General features: G+C 46.0%; 1 long non-coding RNA gene across 29 annotated transcripts in view; it reads left to right on the plus strand.

Moving 5' to 3' along the window:
* ASPRV1 overlaps positions 1 to 27,806 on the plus strand; it is a 107,089-nt gene that overhangs the window by 53,744 nt on the left and 25,539 nt on the right. The window contains exon 1 of one of the 29 annotated variants that reach the window (XR_005832916.1): positions 2,802 to 3,002. The exons of the other annotated variants lie outside the window; for them this stretch is intronic. This is a non-coding gene — a long non-coding RNA (aspartic peptidase retroviral like 1). Of the gene's footprint in view, positions 1 to 2,801; positions 3,003 to 27,806 lie in introns of those variants that run through there. 29 annotated transcript variants of the gene reach the window in all.

A 27,806-nucleotide genomic window follows, 5' to 3' on the forward strand; every position in this document is an offset into this window, starting at 1 on the left:
GGCAGCGGTGAGGGGGTGAGGAGCAGAGGGGGAGGGAGAGGGAGGGGGAAGGAATCTCCAGCAGACTTCCTGCTGAGTGCAGAGCCCTACCCAGGGCTCAATCTCATGACCCCAGATCACGACCTGAGCCGAAACCAAGAGACAGACGTTTGAGCCACCCAGATGCCCCTCAGCAAACATTTTTTGAAGGAATTGTCATCTGTAGGTACCCACGTTGGACTGGCTGTCCTCCATTATCGGGGTTGGGGCTGTGGCAGAATTGGCAAAATCAGGGAAAGCTATCCCTGTCCCCTCTGTATCTCCTACACTAGTGATATCCCCAACATGCATACAGTTGGTCTTAATGAGATAATTTTGATTTGGTTGTGAAACCTGGGCAGGTGGGAAAATGTTCCCTTCTTCATTCCTAGAGTACTTGGCTGGTTTAATAATTAAATTATATAAAATACATTGCAGGAGAAAACCAAATTTCATATACATGGGAGCCCCATAAAAAATGAGGCCCAAAGGGCAGTCAAGTAATTGAAGTTTTAGATAACATCCTGAGCTAAGGAAAGGGGTAAGAGTCTGGGGATGCAAAGGGAGGGAAGGCCATTCACAAGAGGAGGTGTTTGGAAAACAGAGGTTGCCCTTTTGTGCAGATAATAAGTTTCTTAGGTAAACAGGTGTCTCTGGTAATAGTGTCCTGGCATAGGCCCCCTCCCAGGGTAAATTTAGTCAGTTGGGAGAGGTAAAGAGCTTTTCCTAAGTTTGCTGTGTTTTGATTGCTTTTAGCTCAGAAAAATCCTTATGCCAAAGAGACATATTTTGGGGTGGCAAAATCTGCTCCCCTTCCAACCCTTTCCCGGATCTCTAGTTATTTTATTTTTATTAGCTCATTTTATTGAAGAATTACATAGTATGGTAGTTGGAAATAAATGGAAAGCAGAGGAGTTGGTCAGGTCTCAGTGCTCAGTGATTAACAAGCAGCCTTCCTTGCTCCTGTGTCTTAATAAAATCATATATTTAACTGGGATAGTCCACTCTCACTCAGGCTTGCTCAGGAGTGTGTTGGAGGCTGTATGAAGGCCCAGGAAATTGATGAGGGGGGCGGATGCTGGAGACTTTACTCTCTAGCAAGGAACAAAAGCAGTTAAGAGGTGGCCTGGGGAGGGCAGGTAACCTGAAGCTCACTCCTTTAGCCCTGGTGTCTGGGCCCAGTGGGCGCTCCAGGCATCCCACCCAGCCCCCTGCCCGGGCACACAAAGCAGCCTCCTTCCAGCTTAGGCTGTGGTTCATCCCTTCCCCCAGCCTGCTTTCGCTGAGGTGGGGAGAGTGTTTCCCAGGGCCCATGTGACTTCCCCTGGCAAGTGACGATTACAGACGGTTTACCAGTCAGTAAAACTGCCAAAGGCTTTTGTGCAGTAATAATCCTTTTCCTGTTTAAAACTCTGGGGATTTTCTACTCTTGCCAATAGTTTTTCAAGTCAGCAATTACGTTGTGGATTATGTAATGGCTAGGTATTAAAAATAGAAAAGACCAGAGTTTGCATCTATTTTAACCAAATCAAAACAGAGCAGAGGGAGGGGAAAGAAGGAGAGGGAGAGACCAGAGGAGGAGGGAAAAAGAGATTACGTGACAAGAAGCAGCGAGATCCCATCATGTGACTGGGCAATCCAGCCCACAATTTACTGTGCTCTTTTCCTGCCATTCTTGGCCCAAGGGGCTGCACTCCCTTCCTGAGGCTGCACTCCCTTCCTTGGTCTCCTCCAGGGAGAGGACCCTGCGGAGAATTCCTTTATTCCTCAGCTCATTCTTGGGTGTTTGCCTGCCTCTGACAGGCAAAATGACTAAGGGGGGACGGGATTGATTTTGATGTGATTAAAAACTGTATTTGCTGTGAAAATGCACTTTTATTATAGATACTCCCAGCCCTCCAACTTCCCCACCCTCACTCCTCTTCCCACTGGATTGCCATCCCTAGGCCCTCATCTAGGAATTCCAGGGCTTGTTGTTTGAATGTGACTTCTCACTAGTCCCCCACCCTCACCCCGAGTTAAGAGATCTTTGTGTTTTTCTGGGAACCTGTTGAGTAATTTTAAGGGCCCTCTAATGAAATTTTAGGTGCCGGGTGGGTCTGGAGTGGGGGGATATATTTGGAAGGTTTCTTCTAAGGGCCTGACAGATCACACCAAAATATACCAGGCTTCCTGCTGTGTCACCTCCAATGTCGCTCACTCCATCCTGGATACGGAGGCAGCTGCAGAGGGAAGTCTTGAGTTACTCACCTCTAGCCCTTGGGCCTACGTAGAGCACATGCTGAGCAACCTGATTTAGTAGGTCTCTGGTGGCAGGCAGTGGTGGGTACTTTGAAGAAGCAGCTTACTGTTTCCGAATATTGAACCCAAGTAGGTTTGGTGGGGTTAGGGAGAGAGACCTGAAAGTCCAGACCAGCAATAGAATCAGTAACAGGCAATATTAAAAAGTTGTGTCCTCATTGTTACTTCCATCACACTTCTTCCTTGGAGTCTTCATCTGAACCGGGGCGGATGAGTGCCAACAGCTCAGAGTAATACTGGTCCTGGCTTCACCCAGCACTGCCCAGACTAGTGGGAGTACAATGAAGGGAAGAGAACTCTAATTTGGGGATTAGAGGCATAATTTCACTAGATAGGTGGAGGGTGTGGGGACCTTCCTTAGGGCCTTTCAAATCATAATACCAGCTTGGACTAGGAAGTGCCTGTGACTCGGCGCTTCCTTACTCTTGTAGGTTTTTAGTTCGCTGTTGCGGATTCCTATCTGCCCTTTCCTCCAGAGGCTGACTTTGGTAAGGACCACCAAACATCTGGTATGGTTCAGATTTTAAATTGTTCTAACCCACCCTGTCTGTTAATGCACTTGAACATGCCTAGTCAAGTGTCCTGGCCTTGGGTGTGGTAAGTGTCACTGCAGCATCGGTTTTCTGTTATTTGACAGGCTGGCCACTCCAGACCCAGGTAGTGAGCAGAAGTTATGGGTCACAGTAAGTATTTGTCCTCTACGTCCCATCCCACCCCTGAGGCTTTGAGCAAGGTTAGGAGTCCACTGAAGCATCTCCCCTAGGGGCCATTAGGGGCTAGGGTCAATTGAAGACTAAATCATTGCAGGGTCCACCAAGGAACCTTTTCTGTCTAAACTCAGTTTTCTGTTGTGGTCTCCTTCCCACTCCTATCCCCCACGACCTCACAACTTGACCACAGCAATGTTATATACATTGGCCATCCCCATCCTGAAGGCGATCACCTTTCCTATCATTATTATAATATTTAATGGATTTCCACCCCCAACACACACACACACACACACACACACACACACACACACACACACTGTAGTAGTGGTGCTTCTGGTGTCTGTTGCTTGAGATAATGCTAGTGGTCACAAGCTGGTATAGACAAAGTAACACATTCTAACAGATTTTACTTTTTTCATCCAACTGACAAATTAGAGACACACTAGTGCTTACGTGTGTTGGATATTCATTTGGGCCACAGACAGTGTTAAGGTATAAAGGATAGTTCTCTTGCATTAGCTCCCAATAACAGGGCTCAGAGTTAGACAACTACCTCCCTTTATTGCACACACCATCACACTCCTTGGACCCCTTCTCTATCCCATTCCAGCATCAGGCTCAGAAATGAGTTTGGGGACGGGGCACCTGGGTGTCTCGGTTGGGCATCTGCCTTTGGCTGTGGTTAGGCTCTCTGCTCTCTGATTGGTGGGGAGCCTGCACCTCTCTCCCTCTGCCCCTCCCTCCGCTCGTGCCCTCTCTCTCTGTGAAATAAATAAATAAAATCTTTAAAAAAATAAAATAAAATTTCTCAAAATTTAAAAATTATTAGCATAAAATTTTCATAGTCTTGTTTTCATTTCTCTACAGTATCTTCCCTTTTTCATTCCCAATATTGCATATTTAATGCTTCATGCTTTTTTCATGGTTAGTTTTGTTAGAGTTCTGTTTTGCAAGAACCAGCTTTTGTGTTATATCTATTGTTTATTTTTCTGCCTTTTCTTTCTTTCTTTCTTTCTTTCTTTCTTTCTTTCTTTCTTTCTTTCTTTCTTTCTTTCTTTCTTTCTTTCTTTCTTTCTTTCTTTCTTTCTAAGATTTTATTTATTTACTTGAGAGAGGGGGAGAGAAAGAGAGAGCGTGCACAAGAAGGGGAAGCGGCAGAGGGAGAATATGGGACTCAATCCCACGACTCTGGGATCATGACCTGAGCCGAAGGCAGACCCTTAACTGACTGAGCCACCCAGGCGCCCCTGACTTTTATTTCATTAACTTTTACTTCTTAATCACTTTTTAAAAGATTTATTTATTTATTTTAGAGAGAGAGAGAGAGAGAAGGTGTACGCGGTGGGGGGAGGGGCGAGGGAGAGGGAGGGAGAGAATCCCAATACTGGGCTCAAGTTGGATGCTTAACTGACTGAGCCACCCAGGCACCCCACTTCTTCATCATTTTAAAATCAGTTTTGTAATTGAAAAACAATACAAAGGGTCACTTTTTCTTACAAACTATTAGAAAAAGATCAGTTACCCAAAAGAAAGAACAGAGGATTGAAAAAAGAAATCTATGTGGCTTATAAACATAAGAGAGGAACTTACAAGTAAAATAATGCATCTTTAATGATGGACCTCTAGGCTTGAGTGGGGAAGAGAGGCGTCTTAGAACTAGTGCCCAATGGAGGGAACCCTGGATAATAACCCAGTGCTCCTGTCCCCACCCCCAATCTTTTATTTACTGGTTGGTGTCAGGCAAGACACAGACCTCTGTTTCCTCCCTTGTAAATAGTGACTAATACAGAATGGCCCCACCTGCCTTACTTACTTCATTGGCTGTTGTATCAAATCAGATACTGAATGTGAAGAGATGACACCTGAACTCCCACTGAGCCCTCTTCCCGCAGTCTTTCTTCTCCCACAGGGGGCAGTAGGAAGGGCTTGTAGAGGAACCCAGCCTACCCTGGCAGGGTTAGTTACCAGGCCGTGGTCCTTAAAGGAACATTATTTTGAAGGGAAAGAAGGGGTCTTATTCTCTGTTTAGCTCACTGTGCCTGCTGTCTCATTTCTTCTTCAGCTCAGTTTTATTTTTTATTTTGTTTTGTAACTCTGTATTTGCGGAGAAGTGCATGGGAGGGGTGGGTGTCCTAGAAATAAGCTCCAAGAACCGGGAGGCAGGAAAGGGTGGTCTGTATTAGTGGTTCTCAAATATTTTGGTCTCAGGACCCTTTTACACTTAAAAATTATTGAGCGTGTAAATATTATACACCTTTATTTATGTGGGCTGTTGCTGTAGATATTTACCATAATACAAATAGGGAAACGAATATTAGAAAAAGACTTTAAAAGTATTTAATTATGTAAAGATAACAATAATAAATCCTTTGCATATTAACATACTTTTTATAAAAATGTATTGTCTAAAATAAAAATATTCAGAAAGTCATTATTTTACAGTTTTGCAAATGTCTTTAATGACTGGCTTAACAAAACACAGTTGAATTTTCGTATCTGCTGCTTTATCAGTCTATCATGATAAGTTGCTTTGGTTGGAGTAGTTGAATAAAAACCTACTTCATACAGATTTGTAGATGGAAAAAGTAGGAGTATTTTTAATAGCCTTTTCAGATAATTGTGGATATCTTTGATATTTCACCAAAACTGGACAAATGGCAGTTTCTGAAAGGTAGTCGCAGTGTGAGATCTGAAACCATATTAATGAACTTCTCATCCTCAGCTATGTTAAACTCCGTTCATCTGTCTTACACTTTGAATGGTTCTTTAGTTCATGCTTGATTTTGTGGCATCATGCATTGGTCATTTGGAAAATAATGGGTCGGTGATTTATGCAGATCTGCCCAATGTAGACACATTTCAATCCATAATATTACATTCCTTAGTATTACCACTGATGTCATCAGCAGAGTCTTTAAGTGCCAGGAAGCTGTGAAGCTCATGGTGTGGAGACAAGTTTTCTAAAATTCTAATTTTCACTTGCCAGTTCAAATTTTATCATTGACAAAAAATACTGTCAGTTTTCCTTGATGTGACAAGCTCACTTCATTCATTTTTGAGAAAATGACTGCCAAATGCCCACGTCCGAGTAATCATAGTTTGTCAGTCGTTCTTTCCTTTTTTTTGGGGGGGGGAGGTGTCAGTTATTTTTCTAATAAAAATGTTTCATGAACAAAGGAGGTAGTTCATTTCTCAATTCAAACGATCACATAAATTTACCTAGTACTTTGGTATGCAGCAGAAGTGCTTTATGCACAGACTATCAACAAGATGCACTCATGGGTCATTTTTTTTTTTTTTTTAGGATTTTATTTTTAAGTAATCTCTACACCCACCGTGGGGCTCAATCTCACAACCCTGAGTTCACGAGTCACAGGGCAGCCAGGCACCCGAGGGTCATGTTAAAAAATCAGAAGTTGTTGTTCTATCATGGGCATTCTTATGTGAGGCTAGCCTTTTTGTTAAACCAAAGTGCCTGGGGTGAGGAATATGACTTCACTGATTTGTGTTAAGTCCCCAGCAGTTTTACCCACTGTTGCTTTTGTATTATCAGTTCAAATGTCAACTACGTGAGTATGGCAAAAAAGTCTTGGTATTATTATAAAAATGTTTTTTTAACTCTTGGGCCACATTGGAAGGGTCTTTGGCACCCCCAGGACTCCAGGGATCATAATTTGAGAACCACCGATGTGTGAGATCATGGGCAATAATAGTTTGTGGTTTTGAACCCCTCACTATCCCTAGGCCTCAGTTTTCTCAGCTGTTAAGGGGAGCCGGGGCTGGGGCCAGCTCTCATTTTCTACACACTGTTAGACCCTGTTCACTAGTCCTTGAAGCCACTTCTTCCTTGTGATACTGCTCACTTCTCCCTCCCTCTCTCATGTTTCCTTCCCCTCCAATTCCCCCGCCCCCCAGCCTACCTCTTACAGGTGGGGATCCTCCTTATTATTTTCCCTCCTCCTTTGCTCCATGGGTTATCTTATCCCCTCCTTGATCTTTAACCATCACCTGTAGGCTGATAGCTCCCAAATCTCTATCTTCAGTCCAGATGTGTGTCCTAGGCTCCAGTGCTATGATTCCAGCTGCCCTTGGGACCTCTCCACCTGTATGCCCTACAGGCATGTCAAAGTCAACATGTCTAAACTGATTTCATCATCTTCCCCAACACGTTGCCTCCTCTTCCAGAATAGCCAGTCTTGGTTAATCTGTCATCTACCCACTGCTTAAGCCAGAAGCCCAGGAGCCCTCCTCTCCTTATCTGATCCCCTCACTTCCCTCATCTAATCACCCAGGCCTATCAGTGCTGCCTCCTAAATATTTTCTCAATCTTTTTCTGCTCTCCAGTTCTACCACCAGTCGCTCAGGTCAGGCCCTCCTCACTCCTTAACCAAACTATTGCATGAGCCTTCTCCCTGGTCCCCCTGTCCCCCTTTCCAATTTGTAATCTGCAGCTCTGGCTGGAAACTACAAGATTATCTTCTCACAGCCTTTTTTGTTGTTGTTGTGTTTTCTGTTAAATAAATACATATTGATACTTATCATGCCAGGCACTGTGTGGGGTGCTGGAGATAGAACATAGAACATAGGAGAGGTAGTCCTTGGCCTCCAGCACTCACAGTGTAGGAGGGGACAGAAAAAAGTACAGGGCACAGGTAATCAAGACACAGCGTGAGGGGGAAGTAAAAGAGGGGGTGGTGCTTGGGAGCCTCTACAAGTCTGAGGGCTAGCGGAGTCCAAGGGGTGGTCAGGGAACACTTCCTGGAGGAAGCAACACTCTGAGACTACACACTTGGTGGGAGTTAGCTAGGAGTGGTGGAAGTGTTGTGGTGAAAAACTTGCCTGGTAATTGTTCATCTCATTTCCCTGCATAAAGCCCTCTTCCGAGCTTCACCATTGCCAGCAGGATAAAGTTCAGATTCCTTATCATGGAACACAATCTGCGTGGCCTCAATGACCACTCCCCTGTATTGAGTCTGAGGTGCTTTCGGTTAGTTCCCCCAGACTCTGGCTAGCTCCCTCACAGCTCAGTTCCTCATGCCCTCCACCCTTCCCACCCACCCTGAATTACCAACGTCAGTTGACTCAGGAGACCTTCCCTGACCCCTCCCATGTAGACTTTGTGGCTCCTTCTTCTGTGCTCCCCGCCTATGCACACACCTGGACACCTGTGCACTCATCACATCATTAGAGCTCGTCCATGTGTATCTCTGACTCTTGTTCCTACCTGCCAGTGTAGAATTCCAGGTCTTGCCTACCTCCCACACCCTCACCCCCTGAGCATTTTGGGCGTCCCCAGGGTGTGTGTCTCCCATGTGCTGGTGGATAAGGTTGGACAGCTACACCCTCCTACTCCCAGCTATCTTTTCCCCTCCTCCAACTCTGCAACCTCCCTTTGCCCCTGCCACACCCCATGGAGCTATCAGTTCGGCTGGACATTGCCGCACCCATTAGACACCCCACACCTACTGGGAGCCAATGACACTCCTGTTGGCATGAGGTCAGCTGGCTCCACTGTAGGAGCTGATCTGTGAGGCTGTTGGCACCCCCATTGCTTTACAGAGCCTTGAGGTTTGGTCCCATAGATATGTGTACATCACAACTACTACTTCAGCTCCAAATTACTTCCTCCTTTCCACTGAGCAAAGCTTTGGCTCTGGGTCAGCTCATTGTGCTTGTCTCCTTCTTCCCTTAGAAAGAGTTCTTTCCTAACAAGTCTCTCAACCCTTCATGCAAATACAATCCCCAAGGTTCTGCCCTTCAGTGGGCCAAACAGGTGTGACCTGCATCACCCTCCAACTCCAGCCTGGAGGGGAAAAAAAAATATGTGTATTTATATATTTAAAATAGTAGATGATAGAAGCAGTACTGAATAGAGCTTCATCATTAAAACATAAAAGTAGTTTAGAAATACATAAAATAGGGGCGCCTGGGTGGCTCAGTCATTAAGCGTCTGCCTTCGGCCCAGGGCATGATCCCAGGGTCCTGGGATCGAGCCCCGCATTGGGCTCCCTGCTTGGCGGGAAGCCTGCTTCTCCCTCTCCCACTCCTCCTGGTTGTGTTCCCTCTCTCACTGCCTCTCTCTCTGTCAAATAAATAAATAAAATCTTAAAAAAAAATACATAAAATAAAAAGGTAAAGCTCCCCTTCTAGCCCTTCCCCTATCTTAAAAGCTTACCCTACTGGTAGACTCTGTTAATTCTTTGGTGGGAATGTTCAGACTTTTTGCTCTGCATTTACACATATGTGTGGATGGCATAATATTTGAGAAATTAATCTCTTTCCTCCTCTTGGATTTCCCCCCTTCCCACTCTCACATTCTTGGAGCACATTTCCTCCTGAGCTAGCTCCCCAGATTGGAAAATGGAATCAAGTTTCAGGTGTCTCTGGCTTTTGTGTGCCAAAAGCTTATGCATTAGGAGAACTTAAGGGTTTGTGGACCAGTACATTGAAGGAAAAGGATTCTTTTGCACAGACTGAATACCCTGGCTAGAAACAAGAAGGAAGAAGGATTTCAGCTGGAATGGAAAGACCCCCAACTCTTTGCAGACCTCCCCTCCCCAAACTGACTCAGGGCAGGAGAGACAGGGGAGAAAGATCTGGGGTCTCCAGAGTCCCACCTTGCCTTCTAGCCAATCACCTGAGCAGGCGGGAGTAAGATCCCAGAGAGTAGTGGCCACTTGGTGGGACTGAGCTGTAGGGACACAGGCAGCCTCGTCCAAGATTCTTGGATGCCCATGGGTGGCAGAGAGCAGCAGAGGCTATTAGATACGGCTTCAGCCAGCTTCACAGCCACCTCCTCTGTTCCATGCCTGGCACTTCTCGGTATTCTGGAGAACTCAGACACACCTAGAATTGTTTCCTTTTGGCACAATGGAAGCTTACCAGAAACATTGAGTTGAGCTATAGAAACTAAAATTTGGTTTCCTGCACACTTGAATTTGTGAACCGAGATTCATTCCTATGGTTTGTGCTATTCATATTCTGCCACTTTTGAAAAAAAATTGCAATATACCTTTAAAATGTTTCCATATCAGTAGATATAAATTTATCTTGTTCTTTTTAAAAAACAATATTAGGGATGCCTGGGTGCCTCAGTCAGTTAGCATCTGCCTTCAGCTCAGGTCATGATCCCAGGGTCCTGGGATCAAGCCCCGCATCAGGCTCCTTGCTCAGTGGGGAGCCTTCTTCTTTCCCTGCCTGCTGCTCCACCTGCTTGTGCTCTCTCTCTCTGACAAATAAATAAATAAAATCTTTAAAAAAATATTGTTTTCAAAAATATACATGCTCATAGTAGAAAATTTTAACAGTACCAAAGGAAAAAGCAAAAGTTCTCCAGTCCTCTATTCCTACTCCCTAGATATAACAATTGCTAACAACTTGTTCTTCTTCTTTTAAGATTTTATTTATTTATTTGACAGAGAGAGTGCAGGCAGAGGGAGAGGGAGAAGCAGGTTCTCTGCCGAGCAGGGTGCCCTATGTGGGGCTTCATCCCAGGACCCTGGCATCATGACCGGAGCTGAAGGCAGATGCTTAATGGACTGAGCCACTTAGGCGCCCCGCTAACAGTTTCTTGATGGTTCTTCTAGAAATTTTTCTATGCAGTCAAGAATGATATGTAACCATTTCTGTATAGCTCTTTTTATATACAAATAATCCCAAACTATGCTTATCTGCAACATATTTGATTCTTTATTTAGCATTTGATCTTATTAAATAAATTCTGTTATTTAAGTGGGTATAGTTCAACTTCATTTCTCTTAATGATGTCCAGTATTCTATAGAATAGATGTGCCACATGTATGTAACCAGTTGATCGGATAAATGTCCAAATTTTTGGCTATTACTAGTTAAGAGCACAATGAACGTAACAATATCTAATATTTGTTGACCACAGACATCATTCTCTGCATGCAGTAAGTCAGTAACCCTTGTAATAGTTCAAGGACATAGGCCCTATTATTGCCCCTGCTTCACAAATGATGGGATTAAGTCACAAAGAGATCAGTAACTTTCCTGTAGTCACCTATCTGGTAGGTGGTAGATCTGGGATTTGAACCGGGCAGTGAGGTCCCAAGCCTGTACTCTGGATTAGTACACCCCAGGCCCTGTGTAGATGCTGTGCACCTGTGCTAATAGAGCTATGGAATACGTTTGTAGCAACTCCTGGGTCAAAATAAGTGCATGTTAAGCTTCAATAGTGCTAAATGGTCAGGAGGTTATTATATGAAAAGACTAGTGTGTTTCTTTTCATAATCAAGTGCAGAGCCTGCTTGTTTCCTGAGAACAGAGGGGCTGCAGAGGCTCCTGTGCCCGAGGCCTCACTAGGTGAGAGCATTTTTTCTGCCATGGCCAAGTCTTTAGGTCTGAATCCTGTATGGCCTTCTTCCCTCTGGGCTCAACAGGGCTCTCTCTAATTAAGGCCACAGACACAAGCTGCCAGAGAGTCAGCTCCTGGACTCCTTTTCTCTTCGTACCCTCTTAGTCTCTCAGGGGTGAGTTACCCTCCCAACTAGAGCAGGCCCTGGTTTCCCATTCCATCTGCAGGGAGAGAAAATGGCAGCCACCTACAGAAACAGAACTGGCCGCTCTTTACTTCCCCACCTGCAGCTCCTACATCAAATCACAGGGGGCTCCATTGTGGGACCTTTAGTCCTGGATCCATACCATACCTGCTCAGAGTGTGTGACATAGATTCTCCATAGCAGTGGCTTTTTTTTTTTTTTAAGATTTTATTTATTTATTTGAGAGTGAGAGTACACAAGCAGGGGGAGGGTTGGACAGAGAGGGAGAAGCAGACTCCCTGTTGAGCAGGGAGCCCAATGTGGGGCTTGATCCCAAGACCCCTGAGATCATGACTTGAGCCGAAGGCAGCCACCCAACCAACTGAGCCACCCAGGCACAGACCCCCCCCGCCCCCCGCTTTAAAGTAAACTCTACGCCTAATGTGGGGCTGGAACTCCTGACCCTGAGATCAAGAGTCAGGTGCTCTAGGGGCAGCTGGGTGACTCAGTAGGTTGAGCATCTGACTCTTGATTTCGGCCCAGGTCATGATCTCAGGGTTGCAAGATCGAGCCCTGTCTCAGGATCTGTCCGTGCTGGGCATGGAGCCTGCTTGAGATTCTTTCTCTCCCTCTCCCTCTGTCCCTCCCCTCTAAAAAAGAAGATTCAGTGCTCAACTGAGTCAGCTAGGTGCCCCCATGACAGTGGCTTTTATAGGACTATATCAGTGATTCTGAAAGGGGGCAATTTTGCCCCAGCCCCACTAGCAGGGGACATTTAGCAATGTTTGGAGATACTTTTGGTTGTCGCAAATTGGTATGCGGGAGGGTTGGGGGGTACTACGGGCATATAGTGGGTAGAGAGAGGCCAGGGATACCGCTAAACATCCTGCAATGTGCAGAACAGCTGCTCACAACAGTTGTCCAGCCCAAAATGTTAACAGTGCTGAGGTTGAGAAACCGTCAGCTACAGAAGGGCAGACAGTTCCCAACATGGCTCCTGCTTCGTGTGACTCCTGCTTCTGTTAACAATGGCAAACACTTATGACTTGTTCACTTGTATCTTGCGACTGTTGTAAGTGCTTTATCTCCATTAACTCATTTAATCCTCACAACCAGTATGTGAGGCAGGTTCCACCATTATGATCTCATTTTGCAGATGAGGAAGCGGAGACATGGAGCTATAAAGTACCTGGTCTAAGGTTCCCATGGTGGCAGTCTGGGTTGGGTCTCCAGATAGCCTCTCACACATGCTAATGGTAAGCACAGCAGGACCTCTCTCCCCTCTCTGCTGCTTCTAGAACCCTGGGAGCACCAGGGACTGTTTATATCTTTACAAGGAGTGGGGGAAAAAGCAGTTGACTGGTCTTTTCTCCCAGATTCTGACTTCTCCCATTTCTGATGGCTTTTGTATATTTTTTTCTGCAGACAGTTTAACCAAAGTGAGTACTGATTGCAGAGATTATGGACAACCATGAAAATTAACTTATTGAATTTGCATAAAAAATCCTGTGTCCTTCCAACAGTGGTCTCTTAGCGTTCTTTCATTCTATAGCCTCAACTGCTTAGATGACAGAGTCGCTTAAATATGAAAGCAGGAGGACACTCAGGAGGACAAGGAGGAGCTGGTGAGTCAAGCTTGGGACACCAGGGACACAGGACTATTCCGACTAGGCCCGTAGTTTTGATGAAGGGGGTGCTTTTACAAAGGAGGCCTCCAACAGCCAAGATGGGAAGTTGTAAATGGGGTGAGGGTGGCGGAAGAAGTGGGACGGGATCTGTTGGATCAAAGCCAGAGGAAATACTTATTGGTTCATTAATTATAGGATGCCATAGGATTGGCTTTGCCTCTGGGTGTAGGGGTAGTAACCTATGCTTTAAACAAACAGCCCCATCACTCAACAATAATTAGCAGTAACAATAAGCATCTTCAGTGGGACAGGATTGACAGGTGGCCCACAACATGCAGCCTCAAGCCTGGCCGGGAGCTGAGCTTGAAAGCCACACCTGTGGAGCCAACCAGTGCATGCTCAGGGAGCCCACAGGGTCATGGGCACAGAGGTGACATGTTCTTTCTTGGGCCATTTGCCAAGAACTTGCTATGTCCTAAGTGCTGTAAGACACAGACCTTACCCACGGTTTAGAGAATTGAAGAGACAAGATGAGGTTTGAAAAGTTAAACAGCAGCATAAGAAATAGCATATACGTCACACATAAGGGGTGTAGATGCTCACAGTCAAATGGGCATTCTGGACAGGGCTCCCCACCGGGCAGATGGTAGGGAAGGGGTCTATGTCGCACCGCCATGTTTCTTTCAAAAGTGGGAACACAAAGAATAAAGAAGGAAGCAAGAAATCATACTAATAATACGTGTCAGAGGTATGTATTATTGCCATTTTGGTTCATGCCTAAAGATCTTTTTTCTGTGCATATATATGGATGTGTACACACATTCCATTACATAAATGGGTTCATATCATACATACTGTTCTGTGACTTGCTTTTTATACTTAGCAATACATTGTAAACAGTTTTCCTTGACAATAAATAAACTTCCTATGGATCTCTAGTATTTCAGTGTGTACCTACCATGATTTAATCCCTTATTATTGCCCCTTAGGTGACTAATAGTAAGACTAATAGTAATAATAATACTGACTTTGTGTACATCCTTATTTTTATCCTTAGGATATAGTCTTGAAGTAGAATTGCTAGATAAAAAGTATGCACACTTTCAATGATCTTCATATTGCCCAATTGCCTTCCAGAAAGGATAGATTAACTTAGGCTCTTAACCACCAGTCTTATGAGAGCATCTCTTTGCCTACATCTTTCCCAAAATTAGGGAATACTACTTTTTTTTTAAATTGCAAATTTGATAAGCAAAAATAGTATTTTATTGTTGCTGCTTTATTTTGCTTTTCTTTTAAAAAAATTATTGTTTTATTACTTGGACTGTTTTTTTTTTTTAATATTTTATTTATTTATTCGACAGAGACAGCCAGCGAGAGAGGGAACACAAGCAGGGGGAGTGGGAGAGGAAGAAGCAGGCTCATGGCAGAGGAGCCTGATGTGGGGCTCGATCCCATAACACCGGGATCACGCCCTGAGCCGAAGGCAGACGCTTAACCGCTGTGCCACCCAGGCGCCCCTTGGACTGTTTTTTTACAGGCCAGTTAGTAATAGGTAATTCTCTTTTGAAGAATTGATTATGTGCTTTAGTTTTCTATTGGTATGTTCTTCTTTTTTTTTTTAATAGATTTTATTTATTTGACAGAGAGAGAGAGCACAAGGAGGGGGAGTGGCAGGCAGAGGGAGAAGCAGGCTCCCCACTGAGCAGGGAGCCTGATATGGGACTAGATCCCAGGACTCTGGGATCATGACCTGAGCTAAAGGCAGCCACTTAATGACTAAGCCACCCAGGTGCCCCATCTATTGGTATGTTCTTTTTTTTTTTTTTTTTTCCATTTCATTTGTGCAGTATTTTGTTATTATTCGGTGCGGCTTATTCTTTTTTGTCTTTTTGATTTCAAGGAGAACTTGATATATATTCAAGCTACTAACTCTTTGTCTTTCTTATGTAACAAATATTTTACCCTAGATTGTCATTTACCATTTAGTTTTGTTCATATTTAAGCATTCCTAAATCTAAAATGTCCATGCTGTCAAGGTGGTCTTCATAGCTTTCCAATCCATTGGGCTGGAGGTGGCTGTGACTAGAAGCAGAGAGGCCCATGGGCAGCCCTTGCGCTGGTAACAGGGTGGCAGGATGAGGCCTTCAGTCAGGGCCAGGCTGGAGAGGATTAAGCTGGACAGATTCAAGGCAGAATGACAAGTGGCCAAGAAGTGGTAACCTTGGGAGAGGGGAATGAGGAGGGAGCAGGAGGAATCTGGGTTGATTCAAGGGTGCTGACCTGGATGGCAGAGTGAGCAGGTGGGGGATGAGCCAGAATCAAGAATACATGAAGAGGTAGGGGTGGGGGACAGGGGCGGAGAGCGTTACAATTCACCTTGGGATTGTTGATGGAGGTTCCTGGTGGAGAGAACTCATTGGTGTTTGGATCTCTAGGCCAAGCCTACGTTTCTGTCTTTGTGTCGGCTTAGAAAGTTTTTTTTTGCTACAGAGTTATATGTTCATAGACGTTCTTAATACTTAAATGGTTTCTTTAAAAAATTACATTTATAAGTAAAAAAGGAAAAACAAAGAAAAAATTTACATTTAATTCTTAATCTAGATGAAATTTGTCATATTTTGGTGAATTGTGAGAGTCAAGGACTTCTTTTTCCTAGTCACTAATGATTCAAACATCTACCCTTAGCGTCCTGACCTGAAATACTGACTGCCTCTTACAGTACATTTCCATGTGTACCTGGGTCTTCTAGGAGACTCTGGTCTGTTCAGTGAATTGTCTGTTCATACACCAGTACCTTCTGTTTTGTTCATATTTTCTTTAAATATATCTTAATAGGTGCTAGTGTGAGGTATACGTCATCACACTATTTTTCTCAGAATTTTCTTTCTGAAAGTCTGATACTCTTTTTTAAAAAAAGATTTTATTTATTTATTTGAGATAGACAGAGAGAGAAAGCAGGAGCAAGGGGAGAGGCAGGGGGAGAAGCAGGCTCCCAGCTGAGCAGGGAGCCCGATGTGGGGCTTGATCTTAGGCCCCTGAGATCATAACCTGAACTGAAGGCAGACACTTAATGCACTGAGCCACTCAGGCACCCCTCTTTTTTTTTTTTTTTTTAAGATTTATTTATTTATTTTAGAGAGAAAGAGAGTGCATGAGGAGGGGAGGAGGGGAAGAGGGAGAGAGAGAATCTCAAGGAGACTTCCCGCAGAGTGTGGAGCTCGATGCTAGTTCAGTTAGATCACACGACCTGAGCCGAAATCAAGAGTCAGATGCTTAACTGACTGAGCCACCCAGGCACCCCTCCCATCTTCTTCTGGAACTGTCTTTAAAGGGTGTTAAGGGGGGAGCCACACTTCAAGCCAAGTCTATACAGTGGTATAGAGAGCAGAATGGTAAGGAGTGGTGGGTCATGTTCTGGTCCTCCCCTCAATAGCCATGGGACTTCTGTGCCTTAGTTTCAGCAGCTGTCAAATGGGAGTAGATGATAGCTCCTACCTCACAAGGTTGTCATGAAGATTACATGAGGCAGTACATGTAAGTGCACAAAAAATGTTAATTGTTGTTTTTGTTGTTATTAATAATGAGGAGGAGGAGGAGGCAGTGGTTCTTAATGAAGGATACACATCAGAATCACCTGGGGCACTTTTGCAAAATACACGTGCTCAACCTGGACAGATCTACTGAGTCAGAATCTATATTTTAAACACCTCTCCAAGTTATTCTGTTGCTTATCTGTGGTTAAGAACCACTGGGCTGGAGGTGGCCGTGACTGGAAGCAGGAAGACCAGCGGGTGGCCCCTGTGATAGTGAGGGCTGGAGAGGGTCAGAGTTGGGCAGATTCATGGCAGAGTGGAGAGGTGGCCAAGATGTGGTGACGTTGGGTGGGGAGAAAGGAAGGAAGGGGAGGAGGCTAGGGTGACTCATAGGTGCTGACCTGGATGATGGAGTGAACAGGTGGAGGATGAGCCAGAAACCAGAATACAGGAAGGGGGGCAGGGGTACAGTGGGCCAGACATTGTTATAATTCTTCTTGGGATTGCTGATGGAGGCTCCTGGTAGATATAACAAGTTAGTATTTGGGTCTCTAGGCCTGGGCCTGTGGTGTTTTTCAGGGAGTCATTGGTGCGAAGGAGGTAGAGCCATGGACGTAGTCATAGAGCAGATGTTGAGGGCAGAAGAGGGCCAAGTTCATAAGCATCCGCCTCTGGGAAGGCCTGTGTCCACTTTTTTTTACTACCTCCCTAGAAATAGAGAAGTGCTTATTTCATGTGTAATAACCCCCTTGCTGAGGACTATTGGGGAATAAACTCTCACTTGAAGCTTAATAATAACTGTGGGTCACTTCCTCACAGTTCTCAGAGTTTTCCATGTCCCCTGATAGAGGAGCTTATCTTTATTGTTCAGTGTCCTCGGACAGCACTTTCAGCTAGGGCAGTGTCTTCTGACATCCCTCCATCCTGCCACATGCTGTCACACATACTCAGCTTATGATGGCTGGCTTCAAAGGCTCTGGCTTTCTTCAGGCCATTAATATCAACCAGGTACTCTTTGGTAAGAATTTAGGTCATTCCAGTACCTCTCCCAGAGACATTTGCATTTGGAACTACATGTGTAATAGAAATAATGGAAGTTGTTGGATTCCTGAGGGAAGGCAGTCCTGGAATGAATTAATCATTTGCTCATTCTAGAATACCCCTGTCCAGTAGCCCTTGCTGCATTGATAGGAATGTTCTGTGGTATACAGCATGATGGCCACGAGCCATATGTGGCTACTGAGAGTTTGAAATGTGGCTAGTATAACTGAGGAACTGAATTTTTCATTTTAATTCATTAAAAGTTAAATTTAAATTGACAAAAGAAAAGCAGGCACTATCACTGAGAGATAGGGGCGCTAGGCTGGACACCACCCCCCTCAACTCTCCCACCGTCAAGTGTCCCCCAAAGGTAACTTTGAAAATGGGTCTTTGGAATCAGATCAGCTTTCTTCTCCCACTCCTCTGGCCTCAGCCCCTCAGGTTACCTCCCCAAGAATGTAGGCATCAATAGCTATCCCCCACAGGCCTTTCCCAGCCCTTGTTCACCCCACTTTCTTACCATAGTACATTGCCCATGCCTTTCCTTCTGCCCTTGCTGCCCCCTCCCTATTCCTGCTCATGTCACAGCAAGCCCCATTTCCTCCAAGAAGGCTTCCCTTACTCCTGTGCCTTCCAGGGGAGGCCAATTTTAGGACCTTGAACAGATTCCTTTTGACTTCTCACCGGGGTGGGGAGGTAGCAGGGATGGGTCTCAGGAAGATGTAGCTACAGAATGGATGTTAGATTACTGCGTTTCAAACTTCCTTGACCACCACTCCCTCTGAGAAATATGTCTCATGTCCCAACCACCACACACCTACATACAGATATATAAAACCGAAGCAAACGTTTAATAAAAGTAACAACCTCGCTGTATGTGATGCACTTGGATATTTTCTGTTCTACTTATTTTTTAAAGAAAATTGCTGGTTGTGACCCACTAAACTGATTTCATAACCCAGTAATGGGTCACAACCCACGGGGTGAAAAACGCAGAGTGAGCTCATTGCTCAGAACAGCTGCAAACACAGGCCAGGTGGCCCCGTCTAGACATCACCCTCTGGTTTCTTGAAGAGCTGGTGCATAATGGCACCGGCAGTCATGTGCCCCTGGTGGTGGTCCACCTGGTGGTGCTCTGCTCTGTCTGTGGAGGCTCCTTTCAGGGGCCCAGTTGGTCATACCATAAAGCGGCCATGGTCACAGATGCCATCTCAGTGCTATGGCAGGAGGTTGAAGTCTGTAAAGTGCTCCAGAAACCTGAAAGATGCCAGCTCAGTGTGAGGTATCACAGGGCTGTACATTTCATCCCTCTTGATGAAGCTCCTCCAAAGCTCCCGGGCCGAGTGGGGCTCATCAGTGCTGCTCACCTGGCAGGGCTATGAATAACAACTAGAATAAGGGCAAAACATGGAGCTCTGCATGCAGCCTCACAATAATAGAAACGTCTTACCAGCCAGAGGATGGATGAGAAATATATGGAAGGAACATTCTGGTGGGATTGAATCTTGAAGCCTCATCTCTCTTTGGACTTTAGCCCTGAACTGAAAGTTATTGAAAATAGAATCTGCAGAAATAACTACGTCAAAATCCTTGCATCTAAACCAGGTGTTTTAGCCTTCTGAGGGCATCAAGTCTGTTAATACTTAGCACACTGTTCTAATAAGAGTGGCTATCTGATTTCCCAACTACTACAGAAGAAAAGAAACAGCCTGAAGGGTGGGGCTGGTAGGTTGTTTTTAGAGACAGACATGTAGATGACAGGAAAGTGAAGGCCATGGGGAAGGACAGAGGAACAATAACGAAACATAATCACATTATTGTCTAGTTCCATAGGGAATGCTCATAATGACCACTTAAGTGGAAAAAGGATGGTTTTCTGTTTGTTTTTGTAAAGATTTTGCTTATTTGACAGAGAGACAGCGTGAGCACAGGGCGAGGTTGGGGGGCAGAGAGAGAGGGAGAAGCAGACTCCCTGCTGAGCTTGGAGCCCATGGGGCCTGATGCTGGGCCCTGAGATCATGACCTGAGCCAAAGTCAGACACTTAACTCACTGAGCCACACAGGTGCCCTGGAAAAGGATAGTGGTGGTTTTTTTTTTTTTTGTTTTTGTTTTTGTTTTTAAAGATTTTATTCATTCACTTGACAGAGATAGTGAGAGAGAAAGCACAAGCAGGGGTAAGGGGAGAGGCAGGCTTCCCGCCCGAGCAGGGAGCCCGATGAGACACGGGGCTGGATCCCAGGACCCTGGGATCATGACCTGAGCCAAAGGCAGTTTAGCCGATGGAGCCACCCACATACCCGAAGTTTCACTTTTTAGGGAAGGTATTTTATTGGAACCTCAGTGATTCTGGATAAATTTGATGCTGTTGAGTTGATCCTGATTAAGGCTAGCCATATTCCTCATGGGTTTGAGGCATGCTCTGATCTCAGGTTCACAGGGCAGGTCCTCCCCACCCAGCCCTAGTCTGCTTCACAGGCTAAAATCTTTCCATTTCAGTTGGATTCCTTTGTTCATCAGAGTGAATTTGTGTGTAAATACTTTCTCATCTGAGAGCTTGCTGATAGTGGCTCCCTGATGCCCTGAAGATAGATGCAGAGAGGACACTCTGAGATGGACACTCCCTGGGGATGGCAGGCCTGGGTGGGGTGACCTAGATGTCCAGAGGGCAGGACAAAGCCACTGGGTTTTGGGCTGGATTGAGTTTTTAAGGAGTAGCAGGGGGCAGGTGGAGGACAAATTCCCCCCTTTTCACTGCATTGCCTAAAGATGGCCCACTCACTGAGGCAGGGCCAGGTATCTGTTTCTTTGGTAGCCTGTCCCCTCAAGGCTCTCTGGCCACCTGGTCCCCAGATCTGCTTCTGTGAGTCACCCCAAATGACTTCAGGGGTGCTCCAATCAGTGAGCGAAGAGAAAAGCCAGGTATTTCTGAGACAAAGATTATTTATTCCACACCATCTGAGAGAGGGACGTTAAGTAGAAGGCAGTGGGATTGGAGATGTGTTACACCACCAGGAGGTTTCTGTCTTAACAATAGATGATTATATAGTATGCATGCATAATACATTACACATCCTCTTGTTGATATTTGCAAATGCTGTTTGATTACAAAATGATGAAACATTTCTTCTAATGGGAAAGAATAATAATAATAAACTAAAATAACAATATCAAAAGTCTTTGGAAAGATTTCAGAGGTTTGCAGAGCCATTCACACTGATGTGTCCCCACGGCCAGAAGTAGAGGAGGGCTTAGTCAAGTGGTGGTTCTAAGAAACTGTGTAATTAAATTCTTTATTTTTTTAAGTAGGAATATAATGTGAGGGGTAGAAAAAAACCACCCAATTCTAACTAGTGGAAATTAGATTCTGATGATGAAGTCAAAATGATTTTTATAGGGAGAAGGGTGGGCAGCAGCAAAAGAAGACAGATGAGCTTAGATTTTTAATGAACCTATTGTTTTTTCATGTGTATGTGGTACCTTGCGTGTGATACACCCATATCAGGATACACAGAAGGAGCAAAGTCCAGAATTAGCAGTGATTGTAAAGTAAGCGTGTACAGCACAAAGGTTGCTTGTCTGCTTCCTTATTGAAGTCTGTATGAGCAAGAGGATGAACAAGGCAAAAACAGGCCCTCTGTTAGGGAGAGGCACAGAGTGTTAATGTAAGAGAGAAAGAAAAAGTGCCCTATTTCCATTTGTTTCCAATTCTGCCTCTCTTGAGAATAGCCCCAAATGGCAGGAGGTGGGGGTGGGGTGGGGGGGTCATAGGGAGTGAAATGAAGTACCCAGTCATAGAGGAGATGTTAGTGGAACTCCCTCAACCCCTGCTGGGGCAAAGTCCACCTGTCTTCAAGAAATCACAGCCCAGTGTGGAAATTGTCACGGTAGGGATGAGTTCAGGGCAGTGCAGGGTGGGGCCCTTCAGGGAGGGCTCCTGGGGGTGGCAGGCAGAGGCTTCCTTCCTTGGAAACCAGCTCCTGAAACCGTGACTCTGCTCTAAAGCATTTTTAGGCATCTGAGGGCTGCTGTCTTTGTCAGTCCAGTGCTCTCCCTGGCTATTTGTTCTAGGGGTGGCTGTACACGAAATGCACCCCAAGCGAGTGCTAGGACTGGCCAGGCTGGCCTGGTAGGTTCAAGGGTGTGGCCCGCCCCACAACTGGGGCCCACGACACCATTCCTGAGCTTCAGGGCCCAACACTAAAGTTCCTTGTGTGTGCCTCCTTGGTGCCTGGCACTGTGCTGTGTGTTCTCTGGTGGCGTCAGGACACATCATATCCTGGGAGGTGGGTGGTGTCAGGCCATCCCCATTTCACAGTGAAATAAACAGCCTGGGATGTTAAATATCTTATAAAGGGCAGAGCCAGGACTTGGAGCCAAGGTCTCTAAGGCCAAAATTGGGGGTCGGGGGGTGGCATTTCCATACCCAACCCTGGTCAAGACCAGAAGTGACTCGGCTGAGAAACCTACCCTTGGGAGGAGATGGAGCCAAAAATCCAGTAACTGGCCACCTCAGCCCAGGGGAAGGGCTAGTAGAAGGACCGGACCCACTCGTGGGCCCCCCACTCTCACAGAGCTAACACCTGCCTGCAAAGTGCTTAGGGGTCCCTCCTGCAGAGTGGTCCTTGGCAGCTCACTCTTCATGAAAAGTTCTCTCAACCAGTGGTCATTTTGGAGAAGGAAGGCGGTAGTTTAGAAACATGTTTTTAGGCAGCGGTGGCCTTTTCCTCCCCTAAAAACTATTTTTTTTTTAGAACAGTTTTAGGTTGATAGCAAATTAAGAGGATGATACAGAGATTTCCTCTGTAGCCCTTGCACCCAAACATGCATAGCTGTCCCCATCATCAGCATCCCCCACCAGATCTGTACATTGGTTACAACTGATGAAGCTATGTGGGGGCTCTTTTTTCCAAACAAAATTTCCTCTGAACATGCTTAAAATTGAAAACAGATACAAAAGGAAGTATTCTGTGTGAGGAGATGGTGGGGAAACCTGCACATGCCTCCTGTTTCCTGACCCCCTCCTACTACCCCGCCCAGATTCTCCAGAACCCAGATGTAGTTTATGGCTCCTGTGCTGAGGTGGGGAGAAATGATGCTACTCTATTAATGAGCTCTTCTCCCAGTCTGTGCCTCTGGGACATATGTTCCAAGTGCCACATTTTAAAAAAATTATGGTAAAAAATAGATAACATAAAATTTACCATTTTAACCATTTTTGAGTGTGCAGTTTAATGGCATTAAGTACATTCATATTGTTTTGCAACCATCACCACCATCCATCTCTAAACCTTTTTCATCACCCCGACCTGAATCTCTGTACCCATTGAACAGTAACACCTCATCCTCCCTCCCTCCAGATTCTGGCAACCAGTGTTCTACTCTGTCTCTGTGAATTTGCCTATTTTAAGTACCTCATAAGTGGGATCAAACATTTTTTGTGTGTGTCTGCCTTATTTCATTTAGCATAATGTCTTCAGGGTTTATCCATGTGGTAGCATGTGTCAGAATTTCCTTCCTTTTTAAGGTTGAAAATATTCCTTTGTATGTACATCCCATATTTGTTTATTCACTCATCTGTTGATGGACATTTGAGTTGCTTCCAGTTTTTGGCTGTTGTGAATAATGCTACTATGAACATTGGTGTATGTGTTCTGGTCTCTGATTATAATTCTTTTGGGTATATACCCAGAAGTGGAATTGCTGGATCATGTGATAATTCAATGTTTTAATTGATTAATTAATTAATTTATGAGAGAGAGGGAGACAGAGTGGGATTGGGAGGGAGGGGCAGAGGGAGAGGGAGAGAGAGTGGTTTTTTTTATTTTAAGGATTTTTTTTATTTGAGAGAGAGTGAGCGAGCACGAGTGGGGGGAGGGGCAGAGGGAGAAGCAGACTCCCTGTTGAGCGGGGAGCCCAATGAGGGGCTTGATCCCAGGATCCTGGGATCATGACCTGAACTGAAGGCAGATGCTTAACCAGCTGAGCCACCCCGGCACCTCATGCAGGGAGAGAGAGTCTTTTTTTTTTTTTTAAGATTTTATTTATTTATTCAACAGAGATAGAGACAGCCAGCGAGAGAGGGAACACAAGCAGGGGTAGTGGGAGAGGAAGAAGCAGGCTCCTAGCAGAGGAACCTGATGTGGGGCTCGATCCCATAACACTGGGATCACGCCCTGAGCCGAAGGCAGACGCTTAACCGCTGTGCCACCCAGGTGCCCCAGGGAGAGAGAGTCTTAAGCAGACTCCATGCTGAGCGAGGAGCCTGATGCGGGACTCGATCCCACGACCCCGATATCACGACCAGAGCCAAAACTGAGAGTCAGACGCTCAACTGCTCAACCGACTGCACCACCCAGGCACCTCATATGTTTAACCTTTTGAAGAACCGTAAACCATTTTCCATAAAGGATGCACCTACCATAAAGGATGTACCTACATTCCTACCAGCAACGCACGAAGGCTCCAATTTCTCCACTTCCTTGACATTGTGGCAGGCATTTTTATTTTGGGGCTCCTAGCTGAGGAGCCTGATGTGGGGCTAGATCCCAGGACCCTGGGATCACGCCCTGAGCCGAAGGCAGATGCTTAACGACTGCGCCAACCAGGCGCCCGTGTGGCAGGCATTTTTAATCTCTTATTCATAGGTGTATCTCCAGAGACAGGGACAGGGCCTAGCACGTAGTAGATACTCAATAAATATTTGTGGAGTTGAATGAGTGGGAGGCCTTAGGTCTCTGGAAAGCTGTACCAGGGAGCCCTTCTACCTGTTAACCAGTCAACAGAACCTTCCCCTCTAGTCCCTGCGCAGCTCTAGGAGAATCACCCTTTTGATTGGCTAAGTTACCTAAAATGCGCACTCGTGTCAAAGAGGAAATGGTGGCACTGTGGAGATGAGGGAATCTAACATGCTGGCTAGCATGGGAGTCTTTCAGACTGTGGGTCTCCACTCATTTCTGGCTACTGAAACCCCATTTTTAGTGGTTAAAACCAGCATTTATGAATAATGAAATACAAAAGGTATACCAGGGTATACCCCATGGAAGAAAGAGTAAATATCATTTTGTGAAACTTTTGTTTTTAGTGTGATATTTATGTATGTTTATAATGGATCACAGAGAATTTGAAAAACACTGTTGAATAGGGTATACAGCCTGTGCTTAAAGAATTCCCCATGCAGGGGAGGGTTTACTGCCGTACAACAGAGCGCATGCTGCTTGGGGGACTGCTGGAACATTGGAATGTTCTTCCGTTATTGAGCAGAAGCCATTCAGCTGAAAGATGTTTCCTCCGAGGTCCTTCTGTGTGCTAGGACCTGTAACAGGCCCTTGAGATGAGAGGAGTCGAGGGTGCCCTCAGGAGTTAATGGAGAAGAGAGGTAGGAGAGCAATAAAGGGGCAGACAGATGTGGGAAGGGAGGGGAGAGGAGGGCCGGGAATGCTGCCTGGAGGAGGCCAGGAAGGAGCCAGAATGAGCCTTGAAGAATGAATAGGAATTTGCTACTCTCTACCAAGAGAAAAACTTATAGGAAAGTATGAAGATGAGAAAGGGCAAATTGTGTTCAAAAAATGGCAAGTAACCTGGTCTGGCTGGAGTCCCGGGTCCCTAAGGAGGTCAGAGATAGGGATGGCCAACTTGGGCCACATGAGGCAGGAGAGCAGGCAAAGCTCAAATGTGAAAAGGTCTTTGTGTCAAGAGCTTAGGTTTTCATCCTACAGGCAGAGGGATGTCTTTTGAATATTTAGAAAACAACTTGTCAGGATGTATACCGGGTTCTGGGGAATTAGGGTGAATGAAACCTGAGAAGCCATCATCCCAGTGTAGGTAGCTGGTATGACGTAAGGAAACACAGAGACAAATGGTTCTAGAAAGTGAGATGAACAGTGTGGTGGGATATAACAGGTCCTATGAAAAAGAGTGAGAGGGGCACTTGGTTTAGACTAGGGGGAGGCTTCTGTGAGTAATGGTTCAGTTGCGGCCTGCTGGTAGGAGCCTTCTCCGGAGAGGTGGCAGCATGGGCCAAGGCCGCCGTGCGGAAGGCCCGGAGCAAGACGCAGCAGAGAGAGCGGGTGGGAGTGGCTGAGCCAGCCCAGGGAGGCCCAGGTACCAGATGGGGCAGGCCTCGAGTAAGGATTCGGGATTTTATCCCAAGGGCAGTGAGAAGCCATTGGAGTTTGAGCAGCTGTAGGTGTGTGTGTGTGTGTGTGTGTGTGTGTGTGTGTGTGTGTGTGTGTGTGTGTGTTTGTGTAGGGGAGAGGGAGAGACAGATTGAGAGAGATTATTTATTTTTACATGAAAGGAAAAGTACATGCAGGGCAAAGATCAGAGTCAGGAGGTCCAGAGGAAAAGAAGGAAAAGAGACAGTGAAGGGCTGTGGAAAGCCCACCCTTATTTTCTGTGGATCTTGGAGCTTGGCTGTCTGGACCTGGGGTTGGGAATAGAAGTGACAGAAGATGCCCAAAGGATATGACGCTTGGGGAAACACTGGTTTCTTCTGCCAGAGGGCAGGGAGTAGGGAGGAGAGTCTTATTTTATTCTTCAGGACTCCTTTTCCTGGTTTCTTCTTAGTCAGACTGGACTGAACACTGTGTTGCCACCTCTGTATCTTTGTCCAGGCTATTCACCCTCCCCGGAACACGATTCCTCCTACTTTCTTTCTTCCTAACCCAAGGTGGCTTATCCGTCAAGGCCCAAAGGAAGGCCCACATCGTCTCTAGGGCTTTCCCCACCGTTCCGGGCCCCCCTCCCTGCCAAGCCCAGCCCTGCACTGTCTGTGGCCAGCAGGAATGGGAAGAATGGTGCTCCTGGCATGTGTTGTGACACTGCACCTATGAGGAACCCTTTTGAGCTCCAGCTTTGAGCAGGATGAGAGTCTTCCCCACTGAATGACCTCACAGTCCCCTCCTACTCTCCTGGCTCCCAGTGAAAGACACACGTGGCAGGAGCCCCAGTCAGTGTGTTCAAGTCAGCATGAGACTAGCTGTGAAGTCCCCAGAGGGGGTTCTGATGGCCTTCATGTCCTTCACCATCTGGAGCAAGTGGTCCCTAGGCCCTGAGTGGGGAGGCGCTGGGGACTGATGTCAGAACCACCTCCCAGGTTCTGCTTGGATGAGGTCTAGAAAACTCTCATCACACTTCCAAATGAGGGCTTTCTGCTGCTCGAAACAGTGGACTGGGGACATAAAGTCTCAAGGAACATTTTAGGTGTCCCCATATGAACTTGCTGGTCTGGGCGGCATCAGCCTACTCTAGGGGCAGCCTCTGGTGAACAGACTCTGTCCTGAGCACACTTGTATTTTTAAGATTTTATTTATTTGAGAGAGTGATGGAGAGAGAGCGCAAGCTGGGGGAGGGGCAGAAGGAGAGGGAGGAGCAGACTCCCTGCTGAGCAGAGATCCTGTTTGTGGGAGTCTATCCCAGGACCCTGGGATCGTAACCTGAGCTCAAATCAGACACTGACTGAGCCCCCCAGGCGCCCCGCCCTGAGCACACTTGTGTCTGCCCAGAGGTGGCAGCGGCGAGGGTTCTCAGTGCTGCCTTCTTACCTGCTGGGCAGCTGGGCTGCTCAGGAGAACTGTTCACCACTGTTAGCTAATCTGCCCCTACTGCCACGTAGCCTGGACCACATGGAGAATTAGCCTTGTGGGAAGCAGCCCAGCCATTACTCTCCCCCGCAGGGCAGAGTCTTCGGTGTCTTTTGATTGGGATTTATATTAGATACCCTGTTTGTTTTCTCCAGTGAAGGCATCTGTATGTGGGGACATCTGTGTCCCACTCCATAGGCAGGACTTCCTTGGTCCCAGTCTCCACAGGTCTGGTCTAGGATGATTGCTTCCTTCTCTGAGTGTCCCTCTGGACTCCTTGCACTTAATTTAGTGCATGCCACATAGTCTCCATTTTAATTCCGGCTATCCCACATTTCCCCTCCAAGCGTGATGGAAATGCCACCCACCATTGTTGCATGATGCTGAGGCAAGCGAGCAGAAACAAATATAGATTTATATATGATTTCTGGGATTAATGCTACTATCCGAGTCATGCCCAGGCCTGGATTCTGTCTACCCAGCTTT

This window comes from Ursus maritimus, unplaced genomic scaffold (genome assembly GCF_017311325.1).
Source record: "Ursus maritimus isolate PB19 unplaced genomic scaffold, ASM1731132v1 scaffold_6, whole genome shotgun sequence".
Taxonomy (NCBI): domain Eukaryota; kingdom Metazoa; phylum Chordata; class Mammalia; order Carnivora; family Ursidae; genus Ursus; species Ursus maritimus.